Source organism: Schistocerca americana, chromosome 9, assembly GCF_021461395.2.
Source record: "Schistocerca americana isolate TAMUIC-IGC-003095 chromosome 9, iqSchAmer2.1, whole genome shotgun sequence".
In the NCBI taxonomy this organism is placed as follows: domain Eukaryota; kingdom Metazoa; phylum Arthropoda; class Insecta; order Orthoptera; family Acrididae; genus Schistocerca; species Schistocerca americana.
In genome coordinates this window covers 216754055-216768895 of record NC_060127.1, presented here as the reverse complement: position 1 = coordinate 216768895, position 14841 = coordinate 216754055, and positions in this window count along the sequence as shown.

The window sequence follows — 14841 nt, the reverse complement described above, 5'->3', positions numbered from 1 at the left end:
TTTAATTTCATCGGCTTTATAGATAAAATTTTCATTTTTTTTTTTTTTTTTGTACACATTTTCCTCGTGTATGATAGCATTTTCAGCAATTTTGAATATCCAGTTTATTGTCGGCAGTCAAGAAGGTTATACGTGTTTTCAAGTGAAGGAAAAAAAAAAAATATATATATATATATATATATATATATATATATATATGTGCGTGTGTGCGAGTGTATACCTGTCCTTTTTTCCCCCTAAGGTAAGTCTTTCCGCTCCCGGAATTGGAATGACTCCTTACCCTCTCCCTTAAAACTCACTTCCTTTCGTCTTCCCCTCTCCTTCCCTCTTTCCTGATGAGGCAACAGTTTGTTGCGAAAGCTTGAATTTTGTGTGTATGTTTGTGTTTGTTTGTGTGTCTATCGACCTGCCAGCGCTTTTGTTCGGTAAGTCACCTCATCTTTGTTTTTTTTATATAAAAACAAAGATGAGGTGACTTACCGAACAAAAGCGCTGGCAGGTCGATAGACACACAAACAAACACAAACATACACACAAAATTCAAGCTTTCGCAACAAACTGTTGCCTCATCAGGAAAGAGGGAAGGAGAGGGGAAGACGAAAGGAAGTGGGTTTTAAGGGAGAGGGTAAGGAGTCATTCCAATCCCGGGAGCGGAAAGACTTACCTTAGGGGGGAAAAAAGGATAGGTATACACTCGCACACATGCACATATCCATCCACACATACAGACACAAGCAGACATATTTAAAGACAAAGAGTTTGGGCAGAGATGTCAGTCGAGGCAGAAGTGTAGAGGCAAAGAAGTTGTTGAAAGACAGGTGAGGTATGAGTGGCGGCAACTTGAAATTAGCGGAGATTGAGGCCTGGCGGATGATGAGAAGAGAGGATATACTGAAGGGCAAGTTCCCATCTCCGGAGTTCGGATAGGTTGGTGTTGGTGGGAAGTATCCAGATAACCCGGACGGTGTAACACTGTGCCAAGATGTGCTGGCTGTGCACCAAGGCATGTTTAGCCACAGGGTGATCCTCATTACCAACAAACACTGTCTGCCTGTGTCCATTCATGCGAATGGACAGTTTGTTGCTGGTCATTCCCACATAGAATGCATCACAGTGTAGGCAGGTCAGTTGGTAAATCACGTGGGTGCTTTCACACGTGGCTCTGCCTCTGATCGTGTACACCTTCCGGGTTACAGGACTGGAGTAGTTGGTAGTGGGAGGGTGCATGGGACAGGTTTTGCATCGGGGGCGGTTACAAGGATAGGAGCCAGAGGGTAGGGAAGGTGGTTTGGGGATTTCATAGGGATGAACTAACAGGTTACGAAGGTTAGGTGGACGGTGGAAAGACACTCTCCAGCAGGGATACGACTTCCTCAAATCCTGCCCTGAAATGAGATCCATCCTTCATGAAATCCTCCCCACTCGGCCAAGAGTGTCTTTCCGCCGTCCACCTAACCTTCGAAACCTGTTAGTTCATCCCTATGAAATCCCCAAACCACCTTCCCTACCCTCTGGCTCCTATCCTTGTAACCGCCCCCGATGCAAAACCTGTCCCATGCACCCTCCCACTACCACCTACTCCAGTCCTGTAACCCGGAAGGTGTACACGATCAGAGGCAGAGCCACGTGTGAAAGCACCCACGTGATTTACCAACTGACCTGCCTACACTGTGATGCATTCTATGTGGGAATGACCAGCAACAAACTGTCCATTCGCATGAATGGACACAGGCAGACAGTGTTTGTTGGTAATGAGGATCACCCTGTGGCTAAACATGCCTTGGTGCACAGCCAGCACATCTTGGCACAGTGTTACACCGTCCGGGTTATCTGGATACTTCCCACCAACACCAACCTATCCGAACTCCGGAGATGCATTCTCCGCCACACACCGTTGGGTGGCTTGCGGAGTATCAATGTAGATGTAGATGTAGATGTAGATGGGAACTTGCCCTTCAGTATATCCTCTCTTCTCGTCATCCGCCAGGCCTCAATCTCCGCTAATTTCAAGTTGCCGCCACTCATACCTCACCTGTCTTTCAACAACTTCTTTGCCTCTACACTTCTGCCTCGACTGACATCTCTGCCCAAACTCTTTGTCTTTAAATATGTCTGCTTGTGTCTGTATGTGTGGATGGATATGTGCGTGTGTGCGAGTGTATACCTATCCTTTTTTCCCCCCTAAGGTAAGTCTTTCCACTCCCGGGATTGGAATGACTCCTTACCCTCTCCCTTAAAACCCACTTCCTTTCGTCTTCCCCTCTCCTTCCCTCTTTCCTGATGAGGCAACAGTTTGTTGCGAAAGCTTGAATTTTGTGTGTATGTTTGTGTGTCTATCGACCTGCCAGCGCTTTTGTTTGGTAAGTCACCTCATCTTTGTTTTTTATATATATATATATATATATATATATATATATATATATATATATATATATATATATATATATATATATATTAGTTCAAAGAATTTGTATTAAATCTTTGAAAAATGCAATAAAGTGGAGCACAATATTCAAATGGTTTACTATGGCTTTTGACAAAGCTGCAATGCGTGAGACAAGGGTTTACAAGTGACAAACATTTCAAAGAGAGTCGAGAATGTGTTGAAGATGACTACTGCCTTGTATGCTCTAGCACATCATTACTGACGACAATGTGGAAGAAGTAAAGAAAATGGTTCTGGAAAATTGCCAGATTACCATCAGGGAGATTGGCATATCCTTTGGTTCATGCAAACAATTTTTTCTGACGTTTTGGAGTGAAATGTGAATTTCGACCAAAAGTGACACCACATAGACATTGCTCAAGAATTGCTGAATGAAGTTGACAGTGATCCACAACTTCTAAAGAAGATTATAATAGGTGATGAAACATTGGTATACAGGTACGACACTGAAACAAAGATCCAATCACCCCAATGGAAACTGTGTGAACAGCCAAGACAAAAAAAAAAAAAAAAAAAAAAAAAAAAAAAAAAAAAAAAAAAAAAAAAAAAAATTCAAAAAGTTTGATCACATGTGAAGATATGCATCTTAAGTTCCTGTCTTATTATTGTACAGTCAATAAGGAATACAATCGGGAAGTTGTGTGTCATTTATGTGAAGCAAGCCAAAGAAAATGACCAGAATTGTGGCAAAACCACTTGTGAAAATTGCATCACAATAGTGCTCCCACTACTGTGAAGCCCATCTCTTCTATGGAACAAGCACTTTTAATTCTTTAAGGTATGCATTTTAGAGCTCATGTTAATTAGACAACTTTTTCTTGTTCTGGTCCATACTACCTCCTCCCAAAATATGAAAAGCAAACACGTTGCAGCAGAAGAGATGTCTCAGTGTCGAAGGTGGACACTGATCACAGCTCTTAACATATGTATTTTAGAGCTTATGTCTACTAGACTTTCTTTCTTCCACTGATCATTCTTGTCATATACCTGAATATTGACCAGTTATGTGGCTGCCCTGGAATGCTAATCACTAGTACCCCCATCAAAAAATGTTTTGCATCACCACGGTTCCCAGAACTCCTGAAGACAGACATTGACTGTGGATATTGTACCACAGACACAGTCCCTTTGACTGTTCTGAGATGTCACTAAACCCGGCCAAAGATGTAAACAACCATGTATGAGCAGTGCCTATTAGATGGAAGGGGTCCGACAGCCGATCAGTCCCATTCATTCCACCTGGAACGAGGTACATGGCTTGTGTTGTCTGTAGTTCATCCGTGCCTAGACGGTCAATATTATGGCTCAATTGCATCCACATTGTTACTTTGTGCCAGGAAGTGATCTCAATAAAGGAAGTGTCCAGGCACCTCGGAGTGAACCAAAGCGATGTTGTTCAGACATGGAGGAGATACAGAGACAGGAGCTGTCGATGACATACCTCGCTTGGGCCACCCAAGGGCTACTACTGCAGTGGATGACCGCTACCTACGGATGATGGCTTGGAGGAACCCTGACAGCAACACCACCTTGTTGAATAATGCTTTTCGTGCAACCACAGGATGTCGTCTTATGACTCGAACTGTACGCAATAGGCTGCACAATGTGCAACTTCCCTCCTGACGTCCATCTTTGCAACCGCGACACTGTGCAGTGTGGTACAGATGGGCGTAACAACATGCTGAATGGACTGCTCAGGATTGGCATCATGTTCTCTTCACCGACAAGTGTCGCGTATCCCTTCAACTGGACGATCATCAGAGACGTGTTTGGAGGCAACCCGGTCAGGCTGAACACTTTAGACACACTGTCCGGCGAGTGCAACAAGGTGGAGGTTTCCTGCCATTTTGGGTTGGCATTATGTGGGGCCAAGATACGCCACTGGTGGTCGTGGAAGGTGCCGTAGTGGCTGTATGATACATGAATGCCATCCTCTGAGTGACAGTGCAACCATATCAGCAGCATAATGGCAAGGCATTAGTCTTCATGGACGACAATTTGCACCCCCATTGTGCATGTCTTGTGAATGACTTCCTTCAGGATAACAACATTGTCCAACTAGAGTGGCCAGCATGTTCTCCAGACATGAACCCTATTGAACATGCCTGGGATAGATTGAAAAGGGCTGTTTATGGACGACGTGACCCACCAACCACTCTGAGGGATCTATGCCGAACTGCCGTTGAGGAGTGGGAGAATCTGGACCAACAGCACCTTGATCAACTTGTGGATAGTATGCCATGTAAATAAAGGCATGCATCAATGCAAGAGGATGTGCTACTGATTATTAGAGGTACCGGTGTGTACAGAAATCTGGACCACCACCTCTGAATGTCTCGCTGTATGGTGGTACAACTCACAATGTGTGGTTTTCATGAGCAATAAAAAGGGCAGGAATGATGTTCATGTTGATATCTATTCCAATTTTCTCTACAGGTTCCAGAACACGTGGAAACAAGGTGATGCAAAACTTTTTTTGATGTGTGTATATCTGAGCATGCACAGTAACTTCACTCCAGTATGACTGGACAACACACTGCTTTGTTTCCTGTTTATTGTCATAGGTTTTGGATCTGATTAGAGAAAAATTTTCAATTAGAGCTTTTCCAATAATGTGCTACTCACTTTTTTGAAAAAAAAAGAATAAAAGAAAGAAAATGCGCACACTCATTTAACTTTCAACATAATCAAAAATAACTGTACAGTTTATGTAACGGTATATTATTTCATCTTGAGATAAGAGGGACAAATAGCAGTGTGTATCAAATCCACTTGAAGTTTACAACCAGTACACTCAAGCTTTCATTGTTTTACTAATAAAAGTTCTTTACACTTACTGTTTTCTCTGTTGCCATTCTTTGTGGCTCCAGAGCAGGGAAAGTGATCAGATAACATTTAAAAGACCTGAAGGTGCTAGAGGCATCTTAAGTAGACATTAAAAATCCAACAGCAGTTTGTACTTATTATGAAAAGCACAATTTTTTTTCAGTTAGCCTACAAACCACAATACAAGGGTTTGTACCTTCACATCTCCCACCCCAACCTCCCAAAAAAATTATAAAACATTAAATATAACTCCACTTTTATAATCATAAAACAGTGCCCCCAATTTGTTATTTGGTTTTCAGCACAGGAGATTTTCCCATACTATGATGCACTGTATAGTTTTCAGTGATTATTCTCAAAGTTTAGATCTGTGTCAGCAGCGAATGTTAAATACAATTCTGGTTGCATCTGGTTGCCCATGGAGGTTTCAATTGCAAGTTTCTTCACTGAATTATACAGCGTGTGCAGGAAGACAATGATTTAGCACAATATCTATTTTCTCAAAATAAATATGATGATGTTTCTAAGATACACATGTCACACATTCTTTATATTTGATAAAATAATCTTGTTGCAACACACATTTGTTTTTTTGAGAACATTACACATAGCTTTGTAATTCAAGATGTGAATGTGAATCACAACTTGACAAGTCTGACTGACAGCTCAGAATATTACTGCAATACCTACATTACAGTAATCCTCTGCCTTCTAACATCTATACAGTCATTGTTCAGTTTTGGCATTTACTATTAGGAAAACCTGTTTCTCTGTGTAGACCAGCCAATACAGTGAACGTCAAAATTGCACCTGCACAGGTACTTCCTCTCGCAAAGTTACTGTGACTGCCTTCCCACCTTTAAGGTATGCATCACTCCTCCAAATGGCTCACCTCACTAAAATAAATAAAATGTTCACACATCAGTTGCGATCCCTTATATAATAATTCATTACACCATTACATCAATCATGAGTATCATTCACCAGAAAGGCAAAAGTAGGATTACACATCATTCCTCCAGAGTGAGCAGTCTTCTCATTAACATGTTCCTATGAATGTTCTCACAGATAAGAAAATCATTATCCAAACCATCCAAAATAAATGACTTCACGCTACAGAAATGCTGCAGTTTATGCTGTTTGATTCCTGGAGCTTCAGCCAGGTAAGTAAGTTAACTATTCTATGGATTCTTATTTTCCTCTGTGCTGTATTCATTCAGTACAAAGTAATTAACTCTGTCTACCAGTATTTGCACTAATCCTTTAATGACCTTTATTAAACTAATTTCCATCCACCTAATAAACTTGATCACATTCTTAGCTAGAATCAGAATGCATTTCATCTTTTAAATATCTTTTAGAATTACATTATTGTAATATGCTAACAACAATCATGTATTATGATGTTCCTGGTGATGCATTCAGCTCCTGCACCCACTACTATTTATGTACAGCTCCAATTGTAGTGGTCTCAAACATGCAATACCAATCCAGTCCTTAGTGTATTGTAGCTTGATGTGTCAGTGAAATAGCTGAATCATATAAATGACATATGGTGGTGTTGCCTGATGAGCAAAGTGCCAAAGCGAGGTTGGTACTTCACAGCACAACCCCAATAAAAGACAGCCGCTGTAAGCCCCATTGATAAATGAGTGACATTGGCATAGCCACACCCAGAAAGGTTTCACTACACAACTGCATTCGCTCTTTTACTTACAGCAGAGTAAAATACTACTCAGCCCCAGTCTGCAATCATCAAGAAAGATGACAGCATCATCATCTAGTAGACCAGCTTTGTGCACAAGGTATTAGGTAAAGAACTATGTGGAGGTTGTTTTTAGTTGTACAGAGAGTGAGATAGCTGTATTTTGTCTGTATCGAGTGATTTTTAATGTTCAGAGACAGTTTTTAACATTTGAGACATTCCTGTGGAAATGGATTGTACAATGTAAAGTAATTCTTCTTATCTATGTAGTATTAAAGTGAACTAATAATGTATGTGTTATAGTATTCACTCGGTCTCCTTACAAGTACCATCGAGTGTATCTTCATACTGTACAACATGTACTCTACATAATTGTGACAGTTAAGTGGTTCTTTCCACATTTATTAACTCTGTAAACAATGCAATGACCTAGCCCAGTTTCACATTCATGTGCTTTATACAGGGAGAGACCTCCATGCTTTTATCTCCAGACATGACCTTAATAACACCATCTCAGTGAATGATGTCATACAATAATCGATGAACACAATAATGGCTTGACGCAGTGGTAGCAAATTGAAAAGAGCAGAGCACACAATTATGTTTTCCATAATGTCACATCAATGAAAGATTCAACTGTTAAATCAATCACTGCACAGATTCAAATGTTTAACAGTAGCTAACTGGACACATACTTCTGTGAATAAGTGGTGTTGTCAAATGGATGTTATACATACTTGTTACACAGACGTTGCTAATGTGTTCACGACTCGATGCATGCAGACTGACATAGTTGTCATTCGTGATGTCGAGGTGCAGACTGTCAATTTTGGGTGGCGTCAGCTTATTTAAAGATTGGTGTGTGAGCAAATTATTTTGGAAGCTGTCATGCACTGTGTGGTGGCTTCCAGAGTATGTACATAGATGGAGATGAAAGTCGAATTTAACAAGCGCAGAGGTAAAATCCAACTTAACAGATTTGCGCAGATATTCTGACAACTGACGTATGTGCTCACTATGGGATGTGACCACCTCTAGTAGTAATACAGGCCTGATGACGACAGAGCATGCTGTAAATAGCATCATCAGTGTCATGTTGAGGTGATAATGCCCATTCTTCCTGCAAAGTTTCTCGAAAGGCTTGGAGAATGATTGGTGGATATCGAAGTGATGCAAACTGTATCCCTAGTGCATCACAGACGTGTTGTATGGGATTAACACACGGAGACCAAGCAGGCCACACCATGCATGGAGTATCTTCTAAGAAAATGTCAACCACTCATGCTCCGTGAGGTCGAGCATTTTCGTCCATCAGTATGAAGTCTGAGCCTACAGCATCCCAAAACAACTGCACTTGAGATCCCAAGATCTTGTCACAATACCTGACAGCAATTAAACCTTTCTGATTCATCCAAACAATTTCATGAAGAGGTGTTCGAGTGATCAACATAATCCCTGTCCACACCATTAGCAATCCACCTTGATATTGGTCTCTTTCCACAATATTAGAGTCTCGAAATCATGTTCTGCATTCCCTTCAGATGCGAACCCATCAATAATCACTTTCTAGACCAAATCAGGACTCATCTCTTCCACTGTCATGATGGCATGTTGATGACTCCACTCTACACATTCCCTTCCATCAAGACACATCAGAGGCACACATACAGAGGGTGTCTGACAATAAAGGCTACTCTGTTGAAACCTTCTCTATACCGTTGCCCTCGATACAACATATCCGGCGGATGCTGCTGTGTCAGGTACCAGTTGTTGCATAGTACTAAGGTGGTACCATTGTGTCCTTACAGCCAAATAACAGTCCTCTCTTTCTGATGTTACATGTGATTATCCGTGCCCTGCTCTTCAGGATATGGTTTTGGTCTCTCTAAACTGTCGCCACATCCGAGATACAACAGAACGATTCATGTTAAGTCTTCAGGCTACACGAGTAAGTGGCTGTCCTGTTTACATTCTTCCTATGGTCCTTCACTGCAGAGAATCTGGTAGGTATCTTCTGTGGGCCTTACTGCACCATCTATAACTGCGTAAACAGCAATTGTGGAGTGGGGCGACCCAGCAAACACAAGTCCATTCAATAGGTGCTCTGACACCATTGTTGGCGTGGTTTTCCGTTGACTGCAGTGCCATCTTCCATGCAGAACACGGCTGTATGGACATCTATTGACAGTTTGCCTGATTGTATCATGAATTAGACACAGGTTGGGAAATAGCAGTTTGTTTCTTTAATTTTCGACACCAGTGTATTTGGATACCTACCACATGTACAGTACTTTATGAATGCTGAGAAATGAGCAGAGAAGGAAAAAAAAAGTTATTATCAGGAGTTGAAATCATAAGAGATGGATTAGTTTCATCTTGATGTGTCTCACAGTCATAACTCCTTTTATCATAATTTTCAAACAAGTCTCATTATGTCTTTTCTACTGCAATTAATTCTCCGCCAAAAAAGATTATGACTAAGAATCAGCCTTAGTTCAATTGACACATGTGTGTCACTCTGTACTTATACATCTTGTTATCACTGTGTGCCTTTTTGTTTCCTATTTTTATGTTATCAAACTACCCTTGACATGAAGAAGCACCTGATTCAGTGGTTCATTGCGCTCAATAGTGCACCCCTGAAAGTGTGTATTATTTCTGGTCAGATTCTTTACTCATGGTCAATATTGTCACTGTTTTTTTCTAAATTTATCAACACATTATGGTATACAGCCAGAAAAACAACATAGGTAATAGGATAGTACATGTTAACAAAAGTGCACATTTATACAGTGCATGTCATATGCAGGTGGGCCTAATATTAAAATGAAAACTGAATAGGGAACTATAAGACATGTAACAGAACTTTGTTTTACCACTAACGACAGGGAAGAATAAACAAAAACTAATATTGAAACATAGAAACCGAGTGAACATTTCCAAATGGTTCAAATGGCTATAGGCACTATGGGACTTAACATCTGAGGTCATCAGTCCCCTAGACATAGAACTACTGAAACCTAACTAACCTAAAGACATCACACACATCTTGCCTGAGGCAGGATTGAACCCTGCAACCGTAGCAGCAGTGCGGTTCCAGACTGAAGTACCTAGAACCTCTCGACCACAGCAGCTGGCTCCACATTTCGAAAAATGTTATCCAAATGTAGCTGGTTGTTTTAGTTTGTGATTTTGCAGAATGTATTAAACCTTGTACTGCCTTCAGTTGCCCAAGCTATTAGAGGAGAAGCAATTTTACATCATAGTTTGGGCAGATCTGACAAAAACAGAAACTTACTCGATGTTCGGTTTCTTTCATTTTTCCTGTAATATGAATACTGAGAATTTTTCTTGTATGGCTTACAATATGATCCTTCAAAGCAGAACTGGACAAGGAGTATTCTAGCAAAGAATGAAAGATAGAAAATGAACTGTCAACTGGAGGTAGCAGATGTACTGAATTACAGACTCTGTTAACAACAATTCAATTTATAGTTGTTGCCGGTAAGTGCAAGCTGGAAAAATTTTGCATATAATGAAATTTTGTATGACCTGTGAAATGTTCTCTGTGTATGCAGATAGTCATCCACTAGATAGAACAAGTAGTAAATATTATCTCTTATTTTTACTAAATAAACTATGTTTTTTTCTTTTTCTCTGTATTGTTCAACATGATGTGATGAAAGTCTGTGTCTCGTCATTTAATATTAGTGTTTAGCTTATGTTTAACATGAGTAGGATCCAATTTTTGGGGATGTGTGTAATAAATATTTGGGAAGCAGAGCCAAAATTCAGGTGTAATTAAAATTATGAAAGGACATTATATTGTTTTTATCCCCTTAAATAAAGTTGTGTGTTGAAGAGAATGTTGTAATATATAACAATTTTAAGATGATGATAATGGTGGTGGTGATGTGCTAGCCAGGAGTCCATACTCTGCAAGAAGTGCTGTGAAGTGCATGGCAGAAGTACTTCCCATTGTAAGAGTTATTAGGCCTTTATCCCATTCCATCGTGCACAGTGCGCAGGTAGAATGTTTGCTTAAATGACCCTGTGCATACTGTAATTAGTTTGACGATGTCTTTGTGATCCATACAGTAGCTGCATGTATGGGGCTATAGTACATTCTTAGATTCTTCATTTAAAGTTGGCTCTAGAAATGAGGTACGTCCAGTGAGTGATCCATAAACAGTCGCCATTATAGGGTGATTGCATTATTTCCCTAATATTCCACAAATGGACTGAAGCCTGCCATCTGATTTACTTACAATGGATCCCATATTCTCTTTCATATCTCTGCAAACTGTTACACATAGGTATGTGCATGAGTTGACTGATTAAAATTGTGACTCTCAGATATTTTTCTCACAGGATACATTTTGTGCAGTACACTGTTTTATATTTCTGAACATTTAAAGCAAATCTTTGCACCACTTTGACATCTTATTCACACCTGACTGCAGCTTTTTTCAGAGAGTACTTCACTATAATATAACTGCATCAGCCCAAACAAAGTCTGAGGTTACAATTAATGTGGTGTGGTAGGTCCTTTATATGCAGAGTGTTTCAAAGTTTTTGTATCAGATGCCTAGGGGTGATAGATTTCATCACGGGGATCGACTTTTGTTAGAGGCAAAACTTTGAATGACACTTCCTGGCAACACTAGTTGTCCTTCAGTAATTAGCAGCCCGGAGCGATGAGATTTCATGGAATTATGAGGCTCTGCTAACAGTGCCTGTTGTAGGGGAATTTCTCCCTGGGCAAATGTCTCTCACACCACAATTTAAGGGTGCATTTAAGCTGTGAGTGTGTTAAATGATTCATGGTAGAAAAATATTACTACATCCAAACACAAAGTGTAAGCAACTCACTATAAAAACATCATATTACAAATGAAAATATACATTTTATTTTTTAATCTCTGCCCACCTACTACCATCTTAGCCTAGGCTGATAGTATTAATAGGTCCATGATTATAAAAAATATATTAAAACTATTTAAAAATAAAATAGAAATAAATAATGTCACTGCTAGAACTTTTGGTTGCCTGGACGAATCTGTTCACTGTCACTGACCTTAATATAATTGGCTGATACAGATGGAAACTTATCAGCTTCATCTACATCCTTCAGTGGCAAAGATGAGCAGTGGTCATTCTTTCAATTATAGACTTGGTCGGCTGGAATGTAATGCAGCAGTCGCTGGACCATTTGATGCTGTGTGATGCCAGGAGACTACCATTCATTGTTGACCTAGGTAACTGATTTATTGTCTTGGTTTTCATCCTGAATATCTTACTGAAACCAAAAATTCAAAAAGAAATTAATTTAAAAAAAAAATATTGCAATTTTTGAAACTGGGATATCTCATCTCTCACTTTTTTTTGTGCATTAAATAATCTCACTAGTTGCCAATAAGGATGCAAACAGTAAAAACCAAATAGCTTACAGTTTTTTGGCAATAACGGAAAACTAAACATACCTTGTGTCTCAATGTATCAAGTTCAGATTCTGAAGAGAAATCTAACAGGCGCACATCCATGAGTAAAGAGTGCCATTCATCATCCAATTTTTGCATTTCAAATGATTTAACTCATGATACAAGATTTGCCAGTAATAATGATAATAATAATAATAATAATAATAATAATAATAATAATAATAATTTTATTGTCATTCGGCCATTACAGCAATAGACAACGTCATATACATACTAAAATACAATTAATAGTTTGAAAGAAACAACAGGTTTGTTGTTAACATTATAGCATTATATTACAGTTGATAAATTCTCTTATGTCATAGAATGGGTGGAGGACTAGCCAATCATGAATTGTTTGTTTGAATAATTGTTCAGGTAATTCTTGAACAGATTGAGGAAGATTATTAAATAATTTGTACCCCATGATTTCGTAGCTGTTGAGTGACTTTGACAATCTGTGGCAAGGAATATAGAGGCACCTATTCCTTCTTGTATTGTGGCTATGTACATTTTCTCTGGTTTTTGTTTCTGGTAATTTCTTCTTCGTATAAATTAGAACATAGTATATGTACAAGTTTATAACAGTCATGATTTTCTGTTCACAGAACAATGGTTTACAGTGTGCCTTATATGCAGAACCAGTAATTATCCTAATAGCAAAGTCGGTGTAACTCCTGTCTCTGTACTAGAGAAAGATCGTATTTGAGATAATATAGATAAATGTTCTAGCAGAGGGTCATTAAATTTTAACTGCCCCTAAATTCTTTTACATCCACAGATTAAGAGGCTAGGGCATCTCTCCCTACATTCCCTTATAACATCGGGCATGACTAACACATTCTTTGATGTCATTGCTTCCAGAAGATCTACACCTAAGTACTTGCTGTTAATGTTCAAAAAATTAGTCTCATCTGCAGCCACAGTCTAACATACATGTTAGACTGTGTCTGCAACCTCTACAGGATCCACAATAACTGTATCCAGAAATTCTTGAACATAATGTTGTTCCCTTTAGGTTATCAAAAGTCTTTAAATTTTTTTCCCATTTGCTTTTTTAAATTTAGCACTACACTTCTGAAGATTAGAAATAACCATTCATTCTATTAAATTTAGGCAAAATCCACTTTACAAATTGAAAATACAGTTTAAGAAATCGATCACAGAGCAAGTTGAAGGTCTCTAAGAACTTAACTTTTTCTGTTACCCACTGATCTATGATAAATAAAATTAATGCATCCCACTGTTCCAACGTTCGTTTGACAACAGAAAGAAGTGAAAGAAAGTGTGTCTGCACTGGATGTAGTATTTTATGTATGTCAAGCTGCATATTTTCTTTAAATTGATCTAGCTGAAGTTGTTGCTCACAACTTTGTTATGAAGTAATTATGTTCATCTCTTGCAAGTTCCTCACAATGACTGGGAAGTGCCTTCCATTCATCAATAGCACACAAGCAAATTGAATGATAATCGCATTTTGTTAATATGATACCAGGAAGAAACTTTTTAGTTGACTGGACAGTGAATTGTGCTTCCCCACTGTAGCATTTGCACAGTCTAATGAAATATGCTGTACTAAGGCTTGCGGTACTGCTAGCTGCATAAATATTCAGTCTGATCTTGATAAGATTTCAAAGTGGTGCAAAGATTGTAGACTTGCTTTAAATGTACAGAAATGTAAAATTGTGCACTTAACGCAACAAAAAAATGTAGTATACTACCACTATACTATCAATGACTCACTGCTGGAATTGGCCAACTCATACAAATACCTGGGCATAACACTTTGTAGGGATATGAAATGGAATGATCACATAGGCTCGGTTGTGAGTAAAGCAGATAGTAGACTTTGGTTTATTGGTAGAATACTGGGTAAATGCAATCAGTCTACACAGGAGATTGCTTATAAATTACTTACATGACCGGTTCTGCAATATTGCTCAATTTTTAGGACTCATACCAGATAAGACTAACAGAGGATATTGAATGTATACAGACAAGGACAGCACAAATGGTCACAGGTTTGTTCAATCTTTGGCAGAATGTTACAGAGATACTGAAGAAACTGAACTGATAGACTTCTGTAGACAGACGTAAACTATTCCAAGAAAGTCTATTAACAAAGTTTCAAGACAGGCTTTAAATGATGACTCTATGAGTGTGCTACAATACCCTACATATCGCTCACACAGAGATCGTGAGGATAAGATTAGAATAATTACTGCAGGCACAGAGGCTTTAAAACAATCATCCTTCCCGTGCCCCATGCGTGAATGGAACGGCAAGAAACCCTAATAACTGATATGATGTCACCTTCCCTCTGGCATGAACCTCACAGTGGTTTGCAGACAACAGATGTAGCTGTAGGTGTAGATGCAGAGTGA